The sequence below is a fragment of the Periplaneta americana genome, chromosome 9 (assembly GCF_040183065.1).
Source record: "Periplaneta americana isolate PAMFEO1 chromosome 9, P.americana_PAMFEO1_priV1, whole genome shotgun sequence".
Taxonomy (NCBI): domain Eukaryota; kingdom Metazoa; phylum Arthropoda; class Insecta; order Blattodea; family Blattidae; genus Periplaneta; species Periplaneta americana.
The window spans coordinates 63,951,209-63,958,805 of NC_091125.1; positions in this window are offsets into that span (position 1 = coordinate 63,951,209).

Sequence of the window (7,597 nt, forward strand, 5' to 3'; positions counted from 1 at the left end):
TCAAGATGATATATTTACACATAATTGAAGAGGTGGGTTACAAAATAGCCTAAGTCCAAATGACAAGTTATGAGAAAAATGACAAACAAATTTGACGCCCTTAGATCCGTTTAAAAAACACACATAGACACTAAGTGAAGACTTAGGAGAGTCTGTTAAATAAACTTACACAGTTATATATATATATATATATATATATATATATATATACGCTTGAAAAGGATAGATCTAAATTAAAACATTAATAAAGCAAGTTCAAATCTTAAAAAGTACTTAGGACACTTTGGGATCACCTTTTCAATTGGCACTAGAGAAACAAAGAAGCAGCAGTTGCAAAATGGTGGTACCTCTTTACGAGTTTACCATTGTCGAGCGGCGCTCCGCTGTGCGATTTTTCTGGGTAAAAAGTTTGGCAGCAAAGAGAATTCATAAAGAAATGCTACCCGTTTATAACGAGCTTTGTCTGTCACGTAAAACTGTCTACAGTTGGGTGCAAGAGTTCTAGCAATATACGCAAAAGGCTATTGCACAGTTTTAACGTTGCATGGAAGGCCCGGTTGTTGGGTCTAAAATATGACTAAAAGGGGTTCTAGTTTGTCTATCAACAATTCCAATTTCTGCGTTGTCTTAGATGCATGTCCAGCATCGTGCTGATTTCACGCCACGAAATCCCTCCATACCTATTTCAGATCGCAATTGGCCACATTTTGACTTGCAATAAACACCGTCACTCGTACGAAAATCCTCAATAAATAAGACGTTCATTAAAGTTAGGCCTATGATTTATTTCAATGTACATTTTAAACTAAGCCAAAATGTAGAGACAATGGGATAAAGTTAAGACAATACTAGTGCAATTGCGGATTAAAAAACAGCAATGCGGAAAACGTATGCCATAGCTCTCTTTCATTGTTTTTCAAATATACGACTACTAAGATTTCGAGAGATTTTTTTTATGAACTGTTCAAGTGCACTATTACTCCATTGTTTTTAGACCTTGAATTGAATTTATGATATCACCATTTTCGTGATATGAATTATAATTAGCTATTGAGTGTAATTAGTTACCACTGCCACCGGGTATATACCCATTTGCAGTGTGAATAAATACATACATATGTACATACATACAAATTCAAACCGCGTTTTCCTGTAACACTGTTTTCCAAAAACAAACAACTTCTCCAATTCTTGAATTACAAATTTAAGAGCTTGCACCGAAAGATGACCTTCACGATAAGACTACATGTTTTGGTCGATGTTTCCATTTACGTAAACTTTCGCTTCTGGAATGTTAATGTCTTTTGTCTAAATACGTAGGTTTAGTTGAACGCACTAATCAATCTATGTGACGAAAACAAGTGTCCGACAAAGATAATGGGTTAAATCCTCAACGATAACCATCAACATAGAAACTAACTTATTCCTCAACTTTCAGTAAACATATATTTTTTTTAACTAATGGCGGGTACTTGACTTACGCCATTCACCCAATTGAAGACAGTTATGTAGACCAATTTACCGAAAGAGTCGTTGCCCAGGATGCATAATAGGAGGATGGTCTACATTACATCCACGATGAGAAGATTATGGAGATTTGTTGGGATGCTACAGGGGAACCGGAGCTTCCTGGAGAAATCCTGTGTTATCTGGACCACGGGCTTTTCCAACACAAGTTACAAATCGGGGGTGCACCGGGGATCGAACCAGGGTCCAAAGGATTATAAGTCCAGCGCTCTAGCCGCGAGACGACCGTGGCGTCACTTTCAGTAAATATAGAATAATGCATTTCGCCTTTACTTATGGAATAATGTTCCATGAATTACTTTAGTTATAATATAATTAACAGAGCTACGTAAATCGCATACAGTTTTGTTACATTTACGAATATTTTGATGAAACGATATGTGTAACTGCAAAAAGTTCATCGATGAGTTACAAAACAATGAAATATTTCAGATGATGTGCAATGCGTAGAAAAAACTGAATAAAAACAGATTAATAACTTACATTCCATTTTACTCTATTTTCTGAAAGATTAACCTCAGCTTCCCATAAAGCAAGCAAGATAGTTGGACTGGTAGAAGTGAGTCTGTAAGATAGCCCAATATCACCTGTATGTTTTTTTGTGAGGGGAGATGAAAAGTCTGATCTATTGGACACCGATACGAGTAGATGCTGTAGAAAAATTAGTTGTAACTACAGCGATTATTCGCGAAACGCTAAGTATTTCTAAATAGCATCAATGGTACGCGGGTGCGAATTAACGGGGGGATGGGGGGGATTCCCTCCCCCCGTTGGAAAGTTATCCCCCTCTCATAAATTCATATTAACATCCCCCCTCACAAAATATAATTGTTTTAATACGAGTATACATACTTTATAAAATACAGTATAAAGTAAGCAAATAAAATAATATTGATGTATTATCCTCACTGGCAAGCTGACAATAATCAATATCTTAGGAATTACACATCTTATCTTAAGCCTGCTCATTCATATAATTATTAAAATAATCAAGATGCAAGACAAGCAACTCAGTGCGACCAAGCGTTGAGTGGTATCGAATGAGGATAATAATAATTTTATGTATGGTATTCTCTATCTAGGATTCAATCCCCTCTCCTCATCAGAAATCTTGATTCACACTCTAATAATGGTACGCAGACTTATGTAACTAATTACAGACACTTGACCGATGCATATGCGACACAATTCTGATTTTGATTTATTTCACTTATAATGTAAGCGTTGTCCCCTGCTACAGTTTGCTTAATGGATAGCGCGTGAGCTTCCCAACCAATCGATCTGTAGCTCGATTCCCAGCATTAGCGAAGATTTATTTGCATTCTACGAAACTGAGCGTTTATCCCTTCTATTTTACTTCTGTGGCGTCACCGCGGAGGCCATGCATCTCACTGATTACACGGTCAGGGAGATCCGCATTATTACAAAAACACTCTCAAATACACCGCACTGGATTGTGTCGGTATAAAGAAGAAGATTAAAAAGTAAGATAAAGAAGAAGGTGTAGTTGTTAGGACCCACAAATACATTCACAAAACACACAGTATACATATAGTCTCATTGATAATCATCTAATATTGCTTGTTCCTTTTTCGGAAATGAATAAAAAGCAATTGGAATGTGGTATAGTACTATAATAAAACTTCATCTCTCAAGGTCGGTCGCTCCTAAATAACACAAAGAAAAAGAATAATCAATCGGATCCATGAAAAAGCTATATACTATACTAATGACATGCATATTTTTCAATTATGCCGTACTCAATATTATAAATGAACAGTAGAATTAGACTATCTTTATTATAAAAAAATATATCTTTATGGCAAAATTATTCGCAGCATGCTGATAATGTTCTATAGCAATCTCTTGCTTGGCTTAAAAAGATGGATTGATATAGCCTACTCTATACGTATGTTTCACACTACTAAGGAAGTCTCAAATTAATAGGTACCCTATTATTTCACACATTACATTATTGTGTGTGTGTGTGTTAATTCGACTCTCTCTTATTTTTTATATATACGTCGTTTTGTAAATATTCTTAACTACTGGCAGCGTATTCGAAGAATCCAATATTTACTAGTTTTTAAGAAAGAGAAAGCAACAATGTAATTTCTCGAATAAAAAAATGAAAATACAGACTTTGAACCATGAAAAAATTTTCACGCATGCTATAAATATACCGCATAATAGGAATGGCAGGTAGGTCTAAATATAATACAATGTGATTTTAATACTATATTGTGCATTTTTTGTTATTAGATTAATACAGAATATATGTGACAATCATATAAAATACATTTTAATTTTTTGCGCAAATGCAAATTACTACTGATTACTTAAAACATATAATTTTCCATATATCCTGTCCGTCAGCTTTCTGTTTCTAATACGTCTGTACTCTTTTCACAATAATTTTCTTAAAATAGTGGATATATCTCTGTTAACTTACATAACAGCCAATCCACCTGGGAACAATGCGCATGAACATTATATTTTAAAAAATGACAATAATTCTATTGTGTAAACAACAAAGGTTTTATGAGCTATTTTTTCCACTTTTTAAGTGGTTCCAATTATGTATTCTAAATGCAACAGGCCTAATCACTTTGGAGGGAGAGTAAGAATCAGCTTCTGTAAAGTGGGCTGATTGTAATTATCTCTGCATGTGTTCTTCAAAGTGGCATAGATAGCAAATACATTTCTTAAATTATTTCTGATACCGATAACTAACGTTTAAACAATTTGACGCGAAGTATAAGAAATGAATATTAATTTATCTAAATGTAGAATAATTGAAAATATCGCAATAAATGTGAAAATTGTTTGTTTTTCTTTTAATCTGCGCCTTCGTATTATTTAATCAGTTGGCTCAAGACGAAACACGGCAGATGGCGAATTCTAAATGGGTTGATTAATTTCATCTGATGGCGGTAGCTTCGAATGTGTTAATAACTGACGTGGAATCATAAACTTACAGACAGCTCTTCACAATTTTATCGTTACAATCTACTCGAAATATTTAGCACTGCATTACGTCATCACGTTAGTGAAAATAATAAATCAATATTCGACATTCACAAATACACACAACTGCTAGTCATGTAGTCAGCGCAGCACAAAGCTAACGTTTAAGACAATGCAGTAAAAACAGAGGTACTGTCTCATAAGTAATATCGGTTTTGGAGCAAATTTTTAGTTTGAGTGAGTTGTGACAAGAAATTAATCTAATCTTCAAAGTAAAAGGCTTTCAATTCTATTCTTGAGCCACCTTTCAGCGAGTTATCTCGTGACGGTACGAAGAACTCCGTCATATCCATTTCAGCGGTTTTCAAGTTTTGGAAATTTATTCCACGCAAGAAGCAGACCATGGATCGAAACAGACGATAAATAGCCTATCTGAATGCGCACGGCTATACGTCGAGTGAGATAACAATTCGATTCATCCAAATTCCTGGAATTTTTCCATGGTTATTCGAATGGTATGGGTCTCACATTTTCCTGTTGCAAGAGAAATTAATTAATCCCGGGTACCTCACTCTCAAAATTTCAGGAACTTGTTCTAACTGTTGAGAAGAAAGATCCACATCGACTGCAAGTCCTTTTGGAACACACTCTCAGTGAATCACATCTTTCAAATTCCACCACACACATACCATTACTTTGGGACCGAACCGATTTTGCTTAACGACGGCTTTGGCAGGCTCACGGGGATCAAGCCACTGTTTTGAGGTGTCAGAGTTGCAGTTATCGCATTCTCCTGATAAATCTGTCATCCAAGGGATTAGTGATAAGCTGACGGCAGACATCCACTCTGGGTTTAACCTGTTCAGGTGTCAATTCATGAAGTGCAGACCTACAACTTATGAATGATTTTTTTAAGTGTTTTAATGTGGCGATGAATCGTATCTTTTGAAGCACATAGTTCTTCTGACAGCCTATAGATACGTTTTCTGGATTTCTTCTCAAAAACACTGCGCGTACTCTCAATATTCCATACCTTTGGTTTTCCAGGACGTTGCAAATCTTTAATGTCTCCTCTCCCTTACTGAAACGCTGGAACATCAGTGTGCTACACGCTCACTAACGACACTATCACCTTCGAGATCACATTTTTTTTTAGCCGCGGCGCCTATCTTTTTCCAGTAGCACTTTAGAAGGACTCTAATCTCAAACTTTATCACCTCTATTTTATATTCTTTGTATTAATAATTGACGACTGCCACATGCACACAATATGCAGTAATAACCATAGGGACCTGTAAAATGCATTGTAAAACTAAAGATAATAATTAAAATCTTAAACAATATCAAAATTAAAAAAAAAACAAATATTACAGCTCATGTATTTTGTCAAGAAGTCCCCCACTCTTCCTACAGAGCTGCGCACGAGAGCGGATGAGTCTACTTACGAATTATAGGGGAATGGGTTAGTTTTTGCCTTGGACTCGGTACACACACGCCCGACCTTCCCTTCTATTCCTACCCCATCCTCAGAAACGTTGTTCCCGTACTGCCCATCGTGAGTGTCTTGACAAAATGCATGAACTCTACTCATAATACGACTTAATACAAGGCAGAAGATAAACATACGAGGACTTTTTAAAAAATTCATAGCCTGACATAGAAATTAAACTAAGATTATTCTGAAACAATTTTCATTTCTCAACATAATACTCCCTGAGATTCACATACTTGGTTCATTGGTGCTGCAATGCTGCTATACCCCCCTTGGACACAGATTCCTCGAGGTATGCAAAAAAAAAAAGCTTTCTGTAGCTCCGATAACCTCTTCATTTGACGAAAATTTCTTACCAGCAAGTGAGTTTTGAGCTTTGGGAAAAGAGAGAAGTTTGATGGTATGTGATCCGGTGAGTAGGGGCGATGTGGCAAAAATTCGAACCATAGGTCGTGCAGTTTAGCAACCGCGATTGCAGACGTGTAAGCAGGTAGCTATGTTGTTGTGATGAAACAACACTTTCTTTTGGTCATTCATACCCGGTTTCTTCCGGCAAATTTTCATTTCAGTACCAGCATGAGATTTGAATAAAATTCTCTGGTCACTGTTCTCCCCTTTGTTAGATAGTCAATCATGATTATCCCCCTAAAATCCCAGAACACGGAAGCAATGACTTTCCCAGCTGATTGAACAGCTTTTGCTCTTTTTGAGGCGGAGAATCATTGCTTCCATTGTTTCGACTGCTGTTTTGTCTCTCGTAGGTAGTAGTGGATTCAGGTTTCATCAGTGGTCTCAAATCGCCTCAAAGAATCGAGTGTATTTTTCTCGAATCCAGCCAGACAATCCCACGACATTTGATATCGGACGTGCTTTCGTTTCGGGTTAACAAACGCGGAACCCACCTTGCGGAGACCTTGAAACATGCCCAAGGCATTGACTAAGATGTGATAACCCGTTCAGATGAGATACGCATAACCTCGCTAATTTCCCCACTTTCAGTCGACAGTCATTCAACGCCATGTCGTGGTTTTATTTACGATTTCTTCATTTGTTGCTGTTACTGGACGGTCACTGCGAGGGTTGTTTTCCACACTCTCTCGATCATGTTTAAAATAGTGCCGCCAATTTTTTTTACAGTCGAAAACGCTGAAGCTAATTCTTCCAATGTAGCATCCATGTCTGCTTCAATTTCTGTTGGACTCATTTCCTATTTTACGAAATATTTAATGACAACACGAAGCTCAATATCTTCCATTTTTGCCAATCTGATCGGCGCACTAACTTCAAAATTAATCTACACAAAATGTATCCAACAGAAAATTATGATTTTTTGTACTTGAACTAATGTCAAATGACCGCTAACAATGGTGATATTGTTGATACGTTTTCAATATCATCTATGTGTCAGGCCACGAACTTTTCAGACACTGCTCGTATAGTTCTTTTGTGAGAGAAGTAAATATCTGTTTCCGTTCTGACAGTTGCACAAGGACCCTAAGATTTGTAACAGGATAAGTTATCATTTGAACTACACTGAGGGACGTGACAACTCTGTATGAGACTAAAATATCGATTTTTATTAATAACTTCATCGAGTGATTTAGAAAGTGT